Source organism: Nicotiana tabacum, chromosome 12, assembly GCF_000715075.1.
Source record: "Nicotiana tabacum cultivar K326 chromosome 12, ASM71507v2, whole genome shotgun sequence".
Classification (NCBI taxonomy): Eukaryota; Viridiplantae; Streptophyta; class Magnoliopsida; order Solanales; family Solanaceae; genus Nicotiana; species Nicotiana tabacum.
In genome coordinates this window covers 21,605,112-21,622,306 of record NC_134091.1, presented here as the reverse complement: position 1 = coordinate 21,622,306, position 17,195 = coordinate 21,605,112, and positions in this window count along the sequence as shown.

The following is a 17,195-nucleotide window of genomic DNA, read 5'->3' as shown; positions in this document are numbered from 1 at the left end:
AATCGTCCCGTAGTCCCAAAATAAATACACAACTCAAACAAATGAATATAACAGTTACAACAAGAAACCTACAATTTAGGCCAAGTACAAGTCAAGAAAGAAGCAGGACTTACTAAACATGTTGCAAAGAGTTCAAATAGGCTATTAGGACACATAGACATGCTATTCTAGGCTAACAAGATAACTACACATGCTAGTTGTCACGACCCGAAATTCCCATCTTCGGGACCATGATGGCGCCTAACATTTCACTTACTAGGCAAGCCAACGTTAGAATAATATAATCCATTTTTAAAACAATTTTTAAATTTATTAATAACAAAGAAACAAATGCGGAAGTAAAGTCTGAAATATAGTGAATAATCCATAAAAATAACGGAGTCTAAATACCATCCCAAAACTGGTGTCACAAGTGCAGGAGCTTCTAAAATAATACAAATAAAGGTCTGAATAAAATAAAGCTGTCTGGAAACAAACATACAACTAAAATAAAGTAGACGGGGACTTCAAAACTACGGACGCCGTGCAGTTATACCTCAAGTCTCCTCTGGTAGCTGAAATCCGAGCAAGTCTATGGTACGCTGCTGGGACCAATTTCGAAATCTAGACAAGAAGTGCAGAGTGTAGTATCAGTACAACCGACCCCATGTACTGGTAAGTGCTGAGCCTAACCTCGACGAAGTAGTGACGAGGCTAAGGCAGGTCACTTACATTAACCTGTACACAATATTAGTAAAAATAACAATAATAGAAATAAATCAAGTAGCTCATTTTTAATAGTTGAAGCTAACTCAACAGTCATAACCAATTATTATTTCAACCAATTTCCGTTGCAGCGTGCAACCCGTTTCCACAATATATTCATTTTCAACCCTCCAATATATTTATATTAATCAAGTATATATATAGACTTCTAAATAAGTCTGTTGCGACGTGCAATCCGATCCCCCAATATAGACTTTTAAATAAGTCTGTTGCGGCGTGCAATCTGATCCCCCAATATAGACTTTTAAATAAGTCTATTGCGGCGTGCAACCCGGCCCCCTAATATGGACTTTTAATAAAGTCTGTTGCGGCGTGCAACCCGATCCCCCAATATATTTATTTCAGTCAATTCTGTTACGGTGTGTAACCCGCTCCTCCAATATATATTCATTTATCAATTCTTATAGAATAAATTGCCCCAATAAATACAACAATTAATATAAAATTATAAGACAACAAGCATACAATAATTATGATTTAATTATGAAACAAACAATGACAAATAACAATTTATTATGGAAATCAGAGAGAAAATAGGTAGTTTATTATTTAATATGCTAAATGTCAAGTAGCAATTGATGCACATAAATCAAATAAGCATGTAGCAATCATTGCAGGAATTCAAGAACTAATATTTGACAAAGAATAGGAAAGAAACAATTTTCATAACAATTAATTTGTGTATTAAAACAAATTTAGGATTTTAAAATAATTATGCAAACAATTAATTTGATGACGTATAGACACTCGTCACCTCGTCTATACGTCGTTCGCATGCATTTCACATAGCAAATAATTTAAGGGTCCTATTCCCTCAAGTCAAGGTTAACAACGGCACTTATCTCGCTTTGCAATTTCAATCAATTACTCGACCACAACTTTTACTTTTAAATTTGACTCCAACAGCTTCAAATCTATTCACAAACAATTCGATATACTCAATATGAATCATAAGAATTAATTCCATATGAATTTACTAATTTTTAGGATAAAATTCGAAATTCACTTTAAAAATTGACAGTGGGGTCCACGCCTCAAATCTCGAAAAAAGTTATGAAATCCGAACACCCATTCTGAGACGAGTCCAACCATATAAAAATTATCAAATTCCGATGTCAAATGGACCTTCAAATCTTAAATTTTTGTTTTTGGAAGTTTTTATAAAAATCTGATTTTTCTCCCAAAATTTCACGGATTCATGATATAAATGAGTATGGAATCATGAACTATAATCAATATAGGATAAGGAATACTTAACCCAATGTTTTTCCGTAAAAATTACCCAAGAATCGCCTTACCCGAGCTCAAAAATTGAAAATGGTTGAAAATGGGTCGAAATCCCATTTCCAGAACTCAAGTTCTGTTTCCCCAGATTTTACCTTATGCGATCGCGTACAATGCATCGCGATCGCGAAGCACATTTTTTTTTGGCTGCCCAGCTTTGCTCTACATGAACACGGAAAGGGCTTATACGATTGCGGAGAACATTTTCTAGGCCTTACGCGATCGCGTACTGCCTTATGCGATCGCATAGCACAAATGTCGTGCCCATCTTCTGCCTTCATTTCTCCTACGCGAACACGGCTTGACCCTCGCGTTCGCGGTGCTTTGCCTGCTGCCACTGTGCAATCGTGGACATTACTATGCGATCACATAGTTTAAATTTTTATCATTTCCATTAAGCCTTCACGATCGCGGATGTAGCCATGCGATCGCATAGAAGGAAACCAGATGACAACTGAAGTTAAGTAAAAACCAGATTTTCTAAGTTCCAAACTACCCGTAGCCTATCCGAAACTCACCCGATCCCTCGGGACTCCAAACCAAACATGCACCCAAGTCCTAAAACATTATACAAACTTGCTCGCGCGATCAGATCGCCAAAATAACACATAGAACTACGAATCAGATACCAATTCAAAGGAAATTTTCAAGAAAACTTTAAAACTTATATTTTTACAACCGGACGTCCGAATCACGTCAAATCAACTCCGTTTCTCACCAAATTTGGCAGACAAGTCATAAATATTATAGTGGACCTATACCGGGATTCGGAACTAAAATAAGGACCCGGTGTCAATAAATCCAACATTAGTAAATTCTTAAAACTCCTTAAGCTTTCAAACTTTTAATTTTTCATCAAAATTTCATATCTCGGGCTAGGGACCTCGGAATTCGATTCCGGGCATACGCCCAAGTCCCAAATCATGATACGGACCTATTGGAACTGTTAAAATACTGATCCGAGTCCATTTGCTCAAAATGTTGACCAAAGTCAACTCAGTTGAGTTTTAAAGCTCTATTTCACATAAAAACTTTTCGAAAAATTATACGGACTGCGCACGCAAGTCGATGAATAATAAATAGTGCTTTTAGAGGTCTTAGAACATAAAATTAATTATTAAATTTAAAGATGACATTTTGGGTCATCATATTCTCAACCTCTAAAACAAACGTTCGTCCTCGAACAAAGTTAGAAAAAGTACATGAGCTGGTGAATAAGTATGGATATTTACTCCGCATGTCCGACTCGGACTCCCAGGTAGATGCCTATACTGGCTGACCTCTCTAATGTACTCGAACTAAAGGATAACTCTTAGACCTCAACTGTCGGACCTACCGGGCTAGAATAGCTACCAGCTCCTTCTCATAAGTCAAATCTTTGTCCAATTGGACTGAGCTGAAATCTAACACATGAGACGGATCACCATGATATTTCTGGAGCATAGACACATTGAACACCAGATGGACCGCTGATAAACTAGGTGGTAATGCAAGCCTATAGGCTACTTCACCCACTCTTTCAAGAATTTCAAAAGGTCTAATATACCTAGGGCTCAACTTGCCCTTCTTTCCGAACCTCATTACACCTTTCATAGGTGAAACTCAGAGTAATATTCTTTCTCCAACCATTAATAAAATATCACGAACTTTACAGTCGACATAACTCTTTTGCCTAGACTGAGCTATGTGAAGTCGATCCTGAATAACCTTGACCTTATCCAAGGCATCCTGTACCAAATCGGTACCCAACAACCGAGCCTCTCCCAGTTCAAACCAACCAACTGGCGATCGGCATCGCCTTCCGTATAATGCCTCATCTGGATCCATATGAATGCTCGATTGGTAGCTATTATTATAAGCAAACTCAGCAAGTGGCAAGAATTGATCCCAAGAACCTCCAAAGTCTATAACACAAGCGCGAAGCATATCTTCCAATATCTGAATGGTGCGCTCTGACTGTCCGTCTGTCTGTGGATGAAATGATGTACTTAACTCAACCCGTGTGCCTAACTCATGCTGTACAGCCCTCCAGAAGTGTGAGGTAAATTGCGTACCTCGACCTGAAATAATAAACATGGGAACACCGTTTAGGCGGATGATCTCACGAATGTAAATTTCAGCTAACTGCTCTGAAGAATAGGTAACTGCTACTGGAATGAAATGTGCTGACTTGGTCAACCTTTCCACAATGACCCAAACTGCGTTAAATTTTCTCTGAGTCCATGGGAGCCCAACAACAAAATCCATAGTGATACGCTCCCACTTCCACTAAGGAATTTCTAACTTCTGAAGCAAACCACCAGGTCTCTGATACTCGTACTTAACTTGCTGACAATTCAGACAGCGAGCTACATATGCAACTATATCCTTTTTTATTCCCCTCCACCAATAATGTTGCCGCAAATCTTGATACATTTTGGTGGTACCTGGATGAATAGAATACCTGAAACTGTGTGCCTCTTCAAGAATTAATTCACGAAGCCCGTCAACATTAGGCACACAAATACGACCCTGTATTCGCAGAACTCCATCTTCCCCCTCAGCAGCCTGTTTGGCATCACCGTGCCACACCGTGTCCTTAAGGACAAGTAAATGAGGATCATCATACTGCATCTTTCTGATGCGCTCATATAATGAAGACCGAACGACTGTGCAAGATAGAAACCGGCTGGGTTCTGAAACATCTAACCTGACGAACTGATTAGCCAAAGTCTGAACATCTGCAGCTAATGGCATCTCACCAACCGGAATGTACGCAAGACTGCTCATACTCACAGCCTTTCTACCCAAAGCATAGGCCACCACATTGGCCTTTCCCGAGTGATACAAAATGGTGATATCATAGTCTTTTAACAACTCCAACCATCTTCTCTGCCTCAAATTAAGATCTTTTTGTTTGAACAGATACTGAAGGCTACGATGATCAGTAAATAGCTCACACGAGACACCGTAGAGGTAATGCCTCCAAATCTTCAGCGCATGAACAATGGCTGCCAATTCTAAGTCATGAATAGGATAATTATTCTCGTGAACTTTTAACTGTCGCGACGTATGCAATCACCTTGCCATCTTGCATTAATACTACACTAATCCCAATGTGAGATGCATCACAATATACCGTATACGATCCTGAACCTGTGGGTAACACCAACACTGGCGCCGTAGTCAAAGCAGCCTTGAGCTTATAAAAGCTCAATTCACACTCATCTGACCATCTGAATGGGACACCTTTCTGGGTCAGTCTGGTCAATGGGCTTGCTATAGATGCAAACCCCTCCATGAACCGACGATAATAACCTGCCAAACCCAGGAAACTCTGGATCTCTGTAACTGAAGTAGCTCTAGGCCAATTCTGAACAACCTCAATATTCTTAGGATCCACCTTTATGCCTTCTGCCGATACAACATGCCCCAAAAAGGCAACTGAGTCTAACCAAAATTCACATTTTGAAAATTTGGCATATAACTGATTATTCTTCAAAGTCTGAAGCACACTCGAAGATGCTGCTCATGCTCCTCTCGACTGTAGGAGTAGATCACGATATCATCAATGAATACAACCACAAAAGAATCTAAATAGGGCTTGAACACCTGATTCATCAAATCCATAAATGTTGCTGGGGAATTTGTTAATCCAAATGACATCACTAGGAATTTGTAATGCCCATACCGAGTCCGAAAAGCTATTTTAGGGACATCAGATGCCCTAATCTTCAACTGGTGGTAACCAGACCTCAAATCGATCTTTGAAAACACCTTGGCACCCTAAAGCTAATCAAATAAGTCATCAATTCTTGGCAGCGGATATTTTCTTTTGATAGTGGCCTTGTTCATCTGCCAATAATCTATACACATCCACATAGAGCCATCTTTCTTCTTTACAAATAGTATTGGTGCACCCCAGGGTGAGACACTGGGTCTAATGAATCCCTGATCAAGCAAGTCTGGTAACTGCTCCTTCAATTCTTTCAACTCCAGCGGGGCCATACGGTATGTTGGAATAGAAATGGGATGAGTGCCCGGAGCCAAATCAATACAGAAGTCAATATCTCTGTCGGGTGGCATTCCCGGCAAATCTACAGGAAATAATTCTGGAAATTCGCGAACAACTGGTACTGAATTCATAGAAGGAACATCCGTACTGGGATCGCGAATATAAGCCAAATAGGCTAGACACCCTTTCTCTACCATACGCCGAGCTTTCATATAAGAAATAACCCCGCTGGAAGAATGACCAGGAGTTCCTTTCCACTCTAACCGAGGTAACCCTGACATGGCTCGGGTCACTTTCTTGGCATGGCAATCCAATATAGCAAGATAAGGTGACAACCAATCCATGCCCAAGATGACATCAAAATCTACCATATCAAGAAGTTAAAGATCCACACTAGTCTCAAGACTACCAATAGTAACCACACACGAACGATAGATATGATCTACTACAACAGAGTCTCCCACCGGTCTAGATACACACACAGAAGCACTCAGAGAATCACAAGGCACACCCAAATATGAAGCAAAATAGGAGGACACATAGGAATAAGTAGATACTGGATCAAATAGAACTGAAGAATCTCTATGGAAAACTGGAATAATACATGTGATCACAACATCAGATGACTCGGCCTCTGCACAAAAATGTGCAGGAGTATAGTATGAGTACACCATAGTCGGTACCCAGAAAGTATCAAGACTAACCTCAGTAGAGTAGTGACAAGGTACAGTCAAGACACTCACTAGTCTAATAACCTGTGCAATATAGTATACAAAAATAATAGGAAACAAATAACAATGATGGAAACAATAATCAACCAGTGATATACACAGCAGGGCAACAAGAACACCATAAATATAGCTCAACAAATAATGAATACACTTACAACCAATTAATCAAGTCCTTCAAATATAAATCTTTCGCCTATATGTTTTTCAAATAATAATCTTCAGGATATAATACTTTCCAATAAATATATTTCGAATATACTCCTTTCAAATAAATATCTTTCAAATATAATTCTTTTAAATAAATCACTTTCAAATATAATTCTTTCAAATAGATATCTTTCGAGTAAAAGTCACCCTGTGACACCTCATCTGAAAATCATAAAATACGGGTTTCAGCCCACTTTCATATTTTCACGGCACCTCGTGCCAATTTCTCTATTACAACCGCACGAACAACTCACATGCCAATATCATCATCATTTACTCACGGCATCTCATGCCAACATTTGATATCACAACTGCACGGATAATTCACGTGCCAATATCATCATTATTTACTCACGGCACCTCGTGCCCACATTTCATTTCATAATCCGCCGGGCAATAGCCACATGATCCCAATTTCAACGTAGATCAGACTATTATCAATTTACCAACAACAAGACAAATTGCACAAGATATAAAAATAAAAACAAGGAAAATCACAACATCACATAAAAATTACCAACGCAATAACCCCACATCATCACATAAAAATTACCAACACAATAACTCTACATCATCACGTATCATCCCGGACAATAGCCACCCTTATATCTCCTATAGCCACCCTTATCACTCCTATAATAGCCTCTTTTATCCCTCCACCCTGACAATATCAATAGCCACCCTTATCGTTCCTACAACCACCCTTATCGCTCCGTATAATAGCCACCCTTATCACTCCGCCCAGACAATATCCCAATACACATAACCACAGTGCAATGCCACCCTTATACCCACATAATATCAATAGTGAAATGTCACCCTTATGTCCTCATAATAATAACTCAAATTACACAATAATTTACATGGAATATTATCACGACAACACAACATAATCAATTCCTATCAAAATTTGTCCAATGACCAGAACCAATTCCAATGATATAGTAAAATCAGTATATTTGTCAAAAATAGCCCAAGGCTCCACACAACGTATATAAAATCTCAAAACAATCAACAGAGATGGAAAAGTAACTCAGCATAGGACAATGCTTTCTTTAATCTAGATTTTAATAAATATAAATTAATGCCTCATTTTAAACTAATTTAATAATTATTTGCAGATAAGGATTTCCATAATGAATTTAATTCCAAGAAAATATCAAATCAACAAGCACACGGAATTCACATAAAAATCCAAGTGACAATAACATCAAATTATCATATAAGATACAATTTTTGACAAACAAGGAACGAGGCATGACACATAAAGGATTTAATAAGTGCCAACAATTTCTAATTTAAAAACATAAGGACGTCTACAATTTTAACCGATATAATTTGCACATATAAACCAAGTACGTACTCGTCACCTCGCGTACATGGTTTTCAACTACACAATTTTCACATAAGACTCAATGCCTAAGGGGTAATTCCCCCACTCAAGGTTAGGCAAGACACTTATCCTTTTGAGGTTATGCTGATATTCCAAAATAGCCGTCTTGCTTGAATAAATCCTCCGGGCAGCTCAAATCTATTCAAATTAATTGTATAACTTTATTAGAATTCATCGGAAATAATTCCGGATAATATAACGTCGACTAAAATTTTTTACATTAAAAGTCAACCAAAAGTCAATGCCGGGCTCGTCTCTCGGAACCCGATGGAATTTTCATGAAATCCGAACACACATTCTGATACGAGTTCAATCATTCCAATTTTATCAAATTCCGATAACGAATCGACCTCCAAATCCTCAATTTAAAGTCTATAAAATTTCTACCATTTTCAACCCAAGCACTAATTTAATGATAAAAACAAGAATACATTCGGGTAATTTAACCAAAATTGAGTTAAGAACTCTTTCCCCGATGTTTCCCTTGAAAATCTCCCGAAAATTGCCTCTCCCCGAGCTCCAAATCATCAAATATGGAAAATGGGTTTTCATGCGCTCGTGACAAAAACACCCGCGATCACGAATCACAAAATTTTTTCAGCCCTTTTTTTACTCTATGCGATCGCGGCTATTCTCCCGCGATCGCGAAGAGCAAATTCCCCAACAGCCTTGTCCAACTTCTTCCGGATAGCCTCTAGTATAATGGTCATAGCTTTTTGTACAAAACTCCAAATAATGAATGGTTTAACTTTCTGAAAATTAGACACCAAGATATACAACTTTCACGTTTTGGTTATCTCCCAATTCTTTATAGATTTCGAGATATAAGCTTCCAAAATCAGTCTTGTGCACCACAAATTTCTACTTCGCGATTTCCAAACTTTTTTCGGACAGCCTGTAGTATATCAACCATAACTTTTGGTACACAACTCCAAATAACAATTAATTTAATTTTTTGAAAACTAGACACAAAGAGATACAACTTTTGATTTTGGATCATCTCACAAATTCCTTATAGATTGCGAGATATAAGCTTCCTAAGTCGGGTCAGTGCAACAGAAAATATCCTCTATGCGATCGCGATTCACTGACCATTTTTTCCCATTTTGTGCTTTGCGATCGCGTCCAATTCCACGCGATAGCATAGCACACTACTGTAGTAAAAAACCAGCAGCTATAAATGGCTTAGAAATGTTTCGAAACCACCCCAAATTCACTCGAGCCACTCGGGCCCCCGTCCGAACATACCAACAAGTCTCAAAACATATTACGGACTTAGTCGAAACCTCAAATCACATCAAACAACGCTAAAACTACGAATCATATCCCAATTCAAGCTTAATGAAACTAAGAAATTTCAACTTCTATATTCGACGCCGAAACCTATCAAATCAAGTCCGATTGACCTCAAAAATTGCACACAAGCCATAAATGACATAACGGGCCTATGAAAATTTTCAAAACTAGATTCCGACCCCGATATCAAAAAGTTAGCTCCCCGGTCAAACTTCCAACTTAAACTTCCTATTTTTGCCATTTCAAGCCTAAATTAACTACGAGCTTCCAAATAATTTTTTCTGGACACACTCCTAAGTCCAAAATCACCATACGAAGCTATTGGAATCATCATAATTCTATTCCGGGGCCGTTTACTCAAAAGTCCAACTCCGGTCAACTCTTTTCATTTAAGCCTCAGAAATAAGGATTGTTCTTCCAATTTAATTTCGAACCTTCCAAAACCAAACTCGATCGCACATGCAAGTCATAATACATATTACGAAGTTGCTCGGGATATTAAGTCGCTGAACGAGGCGTAAATTCTTAAAATGATAAGTCGGGTCGCTACATTCTCCCCCTCTTAAACATACGTTCGTCCTCGAACGTGCCAAGAATTATTCTGAGGATATTAAATTACTGAGTGTATTCTTATACACATACTTGCAGGTGAATCTACGTCACCGTAAATTTAACAGAGGTCCGACAACACCATCTCAGTGGAGGTTATTTCTTTTATTCATACTTATAAGCTTTAAAGCCAATTCCTTACACTCCAATCAATTTCAAATGGCTGATTTTTCACATCAACATACGGTATTAGTCTCAACCGGCTGTAGCAACTCGTGCCTAGGCACACTTCATACGTATGTCTATAACCACATCTCTGGTCATAATAACTGTTTATAATTAATTTCAGCATCCTCAATTAATCTCATATTAACCAAAATCTCAAATCATTTTTTTTCCGCAACACTGACAGCAAACGCGAGGCATGAAGACCTCATAATTATTTATCCGAATTAACGAGTCGCATTTAACGCCACCTGGGCACTCACTTTATAAGCTAAAACTCAATGTTTACAGCACGAATATGGCTAAATATGCACAAAAACATATAAAAGAATTATCAAATAAGCCTAACAGGCATGACTCCCTATTAATACTATAATACAAATTCAATTTCATAGAGGGAGAATTTAAACTCATAAAATTTTCACCACAAGGACCTCGTCCTTGTATAACTTCCACCGCGGCTTGTAGCCCAGTTTAAATATTTTACATCATATAAATATGCGAGGATCTCGTCCTCAACTCCGAATCACAAGTATTTTGCACATTGTGCCAACTGAAATTTTAAATTTCCTTTCTTTCTTCTTTTCAATAAATTTCGTAAAAAGTTTTCACAACACATAATGAACCCCCATACCAATAGGGCATAAAATTCATAAAATTGAAATCAATTATTACGAAATCACATCAAAACCTATTGTAGAGAGTAATAGAAAGCCACTTTTGTACTTATAGTCCTCAATAGTGTACAAAATGAAAATGATAGACACGTGTTAACATCATGAAATCTCCCAGCAGGGATAAAAATATAAGTGGGTCACAAAATTACGAAGCTCACCCATAAGAGGATCATAATAGGAGGACTTGTCTCAATATTTAGGACCGAATCAAATTAGGAAAGAAAAGTATCCTTTTATAACAGATCGAGATCATACCTGTAACGACACCATCTGGTGTAGTGGCCTCAGCCACCCCATAGCAAATATATCAATGGGCTGGGCCTCCCCCTCTAGGGTGCCCTCTACCCGCCTGTCCTCCACCCTTAACTGGCTGTGCACGTGGGGTAGTAGCTGCACTGGGGCCCATAGCCTGAGTGTTCTGATAAAATCCACCCCTCCCAAGTCTAGGACAATCTCTCATGATGTGCCTAGTATCACCATACTCATAACAATCCCTCTGAGGTCACGGTTGCTAGTACTGAGTCTATGCCGGATAACTAGAATAACCATTGAAAGAATTTCGTGTCGGTGGTGTATTATAAGAACTTACTGGAGCACCCCGAGTAATCTGATGTGCGGACTGAGCTGGCCGACTGCTCGAGCTTTCGCCATAATAGGTCATAGCTGAAGAGTAAAATCCACTGAACCCTCCAGAGCTTCGAGACCTTTTGGCCTTCTTAGACTCACTTTCCTCACCTAGAACACCCTCATTCCTCCTCGCAATCTCCACTACTTGCTAAAATGGAGTATCGGTTTGCAACTTTTGAGCCATGCATATTTTAAGATCATAATCGAGCCCCTTAATGAATCTGCGGATCCGCTCTATGACTGTAGGAACCAAGATAGGTGCATGACGAGCTAACTCACTGAACCTGATAGCATATTCTGACACTGTCATAGTGCCCTGACACAACCGTTCAAACTCTGTGCGCCACGCATCTTGAAGAGTCTGGGGAACAAACTCTTTCAAAAACATATCTGAAAATTGAGCCCAAGTTTGTGGTGTTTCATCGGCTGGTCTACCTTCTTCATAGATTTGCCACCACTGATATGCTGCGCCTGATAACTGAAATGTAGTAAAGGCAACTCCGCTCACTTCCACAATACCCATGGTGTGGAGAATACAATGACACTTTTCTAGAAATCCCTGGGCATCCTCTGTAGCTGTGCCACTGAAAGTAGGTGGACTATACCTCTTAAACCTCTCAAGTCTCTTTTGTTCTTCTTCTGATGCCTCTGTCCTGACCTCAGGCTGAACCGGAATAACAGGTTGTACCAATACTACACCTGGAACCTAACCAATGTGAACTCGCTGCTCTATAGTATGGGCGGTAGGAGTCTGAGTTACGCCCCCGATCAGTGAAATATTTGGTGCAACAGAGATCAATTCCTCCTCAGTTAATGTACCAAACATATTCAAGAATTGTGCTAAAGTCTCCTGAAGTCCAGGGGTAACAACAGGTGCTTCTGGTACCTGTCCTCCAACTGGAGCTACTAGCGGCTCCTCAACTGCTGCTCTAACAGGTGCTCTAGTCGTGGCACGTGCCCTTCCTCGACCCCGACTTCTTGTAGCCCTAGCAGTATGTGCGGATGCATGCTCATCTAACCCAGTAGCACGTGTCCTCACCATCTGTGAGAGAATAGAGATACAAAGGCTGAAATTCCACAATCAACAAATTCGCACGAAAGGAATGAAAGTAGTGGAAATTTCCTAACAGTTCTGTAGCCTCTCGAAGATAAGTACAGACGTCTCCGTACCGATCTGCAAGACTCTACTAGACTCGTTCGTGACTCGTAAAACCTATGAACCTAGAGCTCTGATACCAACTTGTTACGACCCAAAATCCCACCACAGGCGTCGTGATGGCACTTAGTATCTAAGACTAAGTAAGCCGATTATAATTACAATTCAAGCCAATTTTTTTAAAATAGATAATCGAAACCAACAACGGAAATAATTACAAACAACCTCCCAAGACTGGTAATACTGAGTCACGAACTCTAACTGAATACATGAAATGATCTCAAGGATCGAATACTCAATACTGTTTGATTAATAATTAACAGTACAATAAAATGGAAAGACTCCAAGGGACTGCGACGACCAAACAGCTCTACCTTGAATTCTTGCGATCAATAAGTTAATTTCGCCCAAGTCCGATATCTCCAATACCTGGCTCTGCACAAAAATATGCAGAAGTGTAGTATGAGTACACCACAATCGGTACCCAGTAAGTATCAAGACTAACCTCAGTGGAGTAGTGACGAGGTACAATCAAGACACTCACTAGTCTAATAACCTGTGCAATATAGTATGCAAAATAATAGGAAACAAATAACAATGACGGCAACAATAATCAACCAGTGATATACACAACAGGGCAACAAGAACACCATAAATAATGAATACAAGTACAACCAATTAATCAAGTCCTTCAAATATAAATCTTTCGCCTATATGTTTTTTAAATAATAATCTTCAGGATATAATACTTTTCAATAAATATATTTCGAATATACCCCCTCCAAATAAATATCTTTCAAATATAATTCTTTCAAGTAAATCGCTTTCAAATATAATTCTTTCAAATAGATATCTTTCGAGTAAAAGTCATCCTGTGACACCTCATTTGAAAATCATAAAATACGGGTCTCAACCCACTTTCATATTTTCACGACACCTCATGCCAATTTCTCTATCACAACCGCACGGACAACTCACGTGCCAATATCATCATCATTTACTCACGGCACCTTGTGTCCAAATTTCATATCACAATTGCACGGACAATTCACGTGCCAATATCATCATTATTTACTCACGGCATGTCATGACCCAAAACCTAACCCATCGTGATGGTGCTTATCGTGGTACTAGTCAAGCCGAACTTTCCAAAAAACTTTCAAAATTTAACAGAAATGAATTAAGACATTTAAAATAACCGGGTTTTCTCATAAATACGGGGTAAAAACCTAAATAAAACAAGTGCGGAAAAATAGTCCGACATCGGGGTGTCACTAAGTCCTGAGCAACTAGACTCTCAATCTAAAAGGCAGTGTCTACAATAGTCCACGTCTAGATATCAATACATAGAAAGAAAGATAATAAGGAGGGAGCACAAGGTCTGCGAACGCCGGCAGCTACGTCGTAAATCTCCGGAAGATCAACTGCGCACAAACTCAATGACCTCCACGTCCGTTCACACCTGAATCTGTACACAAGGTGCAGGGAGTAACTTGAGTACTTCCAACTCAGTAAGTAACAGAATTAAATAAGGAACTGAGAAGCAGTGACGAGCGACATAAAATGCAGTTCATTTTAGTAATTTCAGCAAGAAAAATAGGCATGCTTTCAATCCGGTGTTTTAAATCAAAACATTTTGAGCTCAGGTACAACAATATAAGCCCTCCAGAAAATTTCACAACAACAACAATTAGCAACGAAGTGCAACAACAAATAAGAGCAAGTACCGCTCACGGGGGCTACTGTAACTCATCTATCTCAACAGCTCGATCACTCGGCTCTCAGCCTCAGTACTCCCAATCAAAGGTACCTGCACTCACTGGGGGTGTACAGACTCCGGAGAGGCTCCTACAGCCCAAGCGCTATATTGTTGCGGCGTGCAGCCCGACCCAATACTGCTGCGACATGCAGCTTGATCCATATATTGCTATGGCGTGCAGCCCGATCCGATATATGGCCCGAAGACTTGTTGCGACGTGCAACCTGATCCAATATTGCTGCGGCGTGCAGCCTGATCCAATATATCTCACATAGCTCTCAACCCGGCACTCAGGACCTATCTCAGTCACTAACCTCTCCAGCCCCTCGGGCTCACAAAATATCATAATAACCAGCCCAAACAGGGAATACAACAAGTATCAACAACAAATGAGAGGAAACAGAGATATAACACACAATAAGATTGTGACTGAGTACAAGACAACAATTAGCAGTCAATTCAACAAGTATACGTCCGCTGCGGGTCCCAGTAGTGATATCATATGGCCTAAGCATGGTTCCTAACATGAAAGGCAGTCAATTGCTCAAAGACAAGGAAAAACAAGTAATAACAATGGCTATTCGACTTTACAGTCTCACGGGACGGACCAAGTCACAATCCCTCATGGTGCACGCTCGCACGCCCGTCACCTAACATGTGCGTCACCTCCAAATATCACATTTTACCAATTCTCGGGGTTTCATACCCTCAAAACTAGATTTAAGACTGTTACTTACCTCAATCCGAGCAAAATCCTACTCCGCGATACCTTTGCCTATCAAATTGGCCTCCAAACATCCCGAATCTAGCCACAAGTAATACAACACAATCAATAAAGGCTAAAGGAATCAATTCCACAAGAAAAATACCAAATTATAGCCAAAAATCCAAAATCGGCTCAAACTCGGCCTCCGGGCCCACGTCTCGAAATCCGACAAAAGTCACAAAACCCGAAATCCCATTCACTCACGAGTCTAGTCATACCAAATTTACCAAAATCCAACAACAAAATCCCCTTCAAAACCTCAAAATTCCATCTCAAGAACTCTTCCACCTTTTCCCCAATTTTTCACCCCAAATCACAATTTAGATGATAAAAATCAAGATATAATAATGGAATTTAACCAAAACCAAGTGAGAAACACTTACCCCAATCAACTTCGCAAAAATCCCTTCAAGAATCACCCAAATCCGTGACCTCTAGCTCAAAATATGAAAAATGAGCTCAAACCCTCGATTTTTTGAATTTAACACTGTCTGCCCAGATTTCTTCTTCGCAAACGCGAACGCCCTCTCGCGTTTGTGTAGACCAACTCAGACTGCCTCTCCGCTTTTCTCTTCGCGAACGCGACAACTGCCTCACGAACACGATGCCTTACCAGCTCAAACCTTTGCGAATGCGACCCTCACCTCGCGAACGCATAGATCAAGGACCTGGGGGTCCCCAACAGCCTTACTCCTCTTCGCGAACGCGACACCACTCACGCATTCACGATGCACATAGTGCCCTACCCTTCGTGTTAGCGTCCTCACCTTCGCGAACGCGTAGAACAAAATTCACCATCTCAGAAACACTCTTCGCGAACGCGTAAGAGGAAACAAGAACCAAAATACAGCAGCAGATCAGCTATCTCACCAAGGCCAAAAATGATCCGTTAACCACCCGAAACTCACCCGAGGCCCTCGGGACCTCAACCAAACATGCCAACAAGTCATATAACCCCTTGCGGACTTAGTCAAACCTTCGAATCACTCAAAACAACATCAAAACACCAAATTACCCTCGGATTCAAGCCTAAGAATTTCTAAATTTCCAAATTCCGCAAACGACGCTGAAACCTATCAAACCGCATCTGAATGACCTCAAATTTTGCACACAAGTCAGAAATGACACCACAAACCTACTCCAACTTTCGGAAATCCAATCCGATCCCGATATCAAAATTTCCACTGCCAGCCAAAATTGCCGAAATTCTAGCTTTCGCCAATTCAAGCCTAGTTATACCACGGACCTCCAAATCATATTCCGGATGCGTTCCTAATTCCAAAATCACCTAACAGAGCTAAAGGAACCATCACTCTGAAACCACTCTGGACCCGGACCAACTAACCCGACATAACTTAATATAGCTGAAGAAGACAAAAAGAGCAGAAATGGGGAAAACGGGGCTATAACTCTCGAAACGACCGGCGGGGTCGTTACATCCTCCCCCTCTTAAACGAACGTTCGTCCTTGAACGAGTCTAGAAACATACCTGGAGCCTCAAATAGGTGTGGATATTTTCTCCGCATCTCCTACTCGGTCTCCCAGGTGGCCTCCTCCATAGGCTTACCTCTCCACTGTACCTTCACTGAAGCTATATCCTATGACCTCAACTTCTGAACCTGCCGATCTAAAATGGCCACCGGCTCCACATCATAAGTCATATCACCATCCAACTGAACCGTGCTGAAATCCAAAACATGGGACGGATATCCAATATACTTTCGGAGCATAGAAACGTGAAACACTAGATGCACACCCGACTAGAT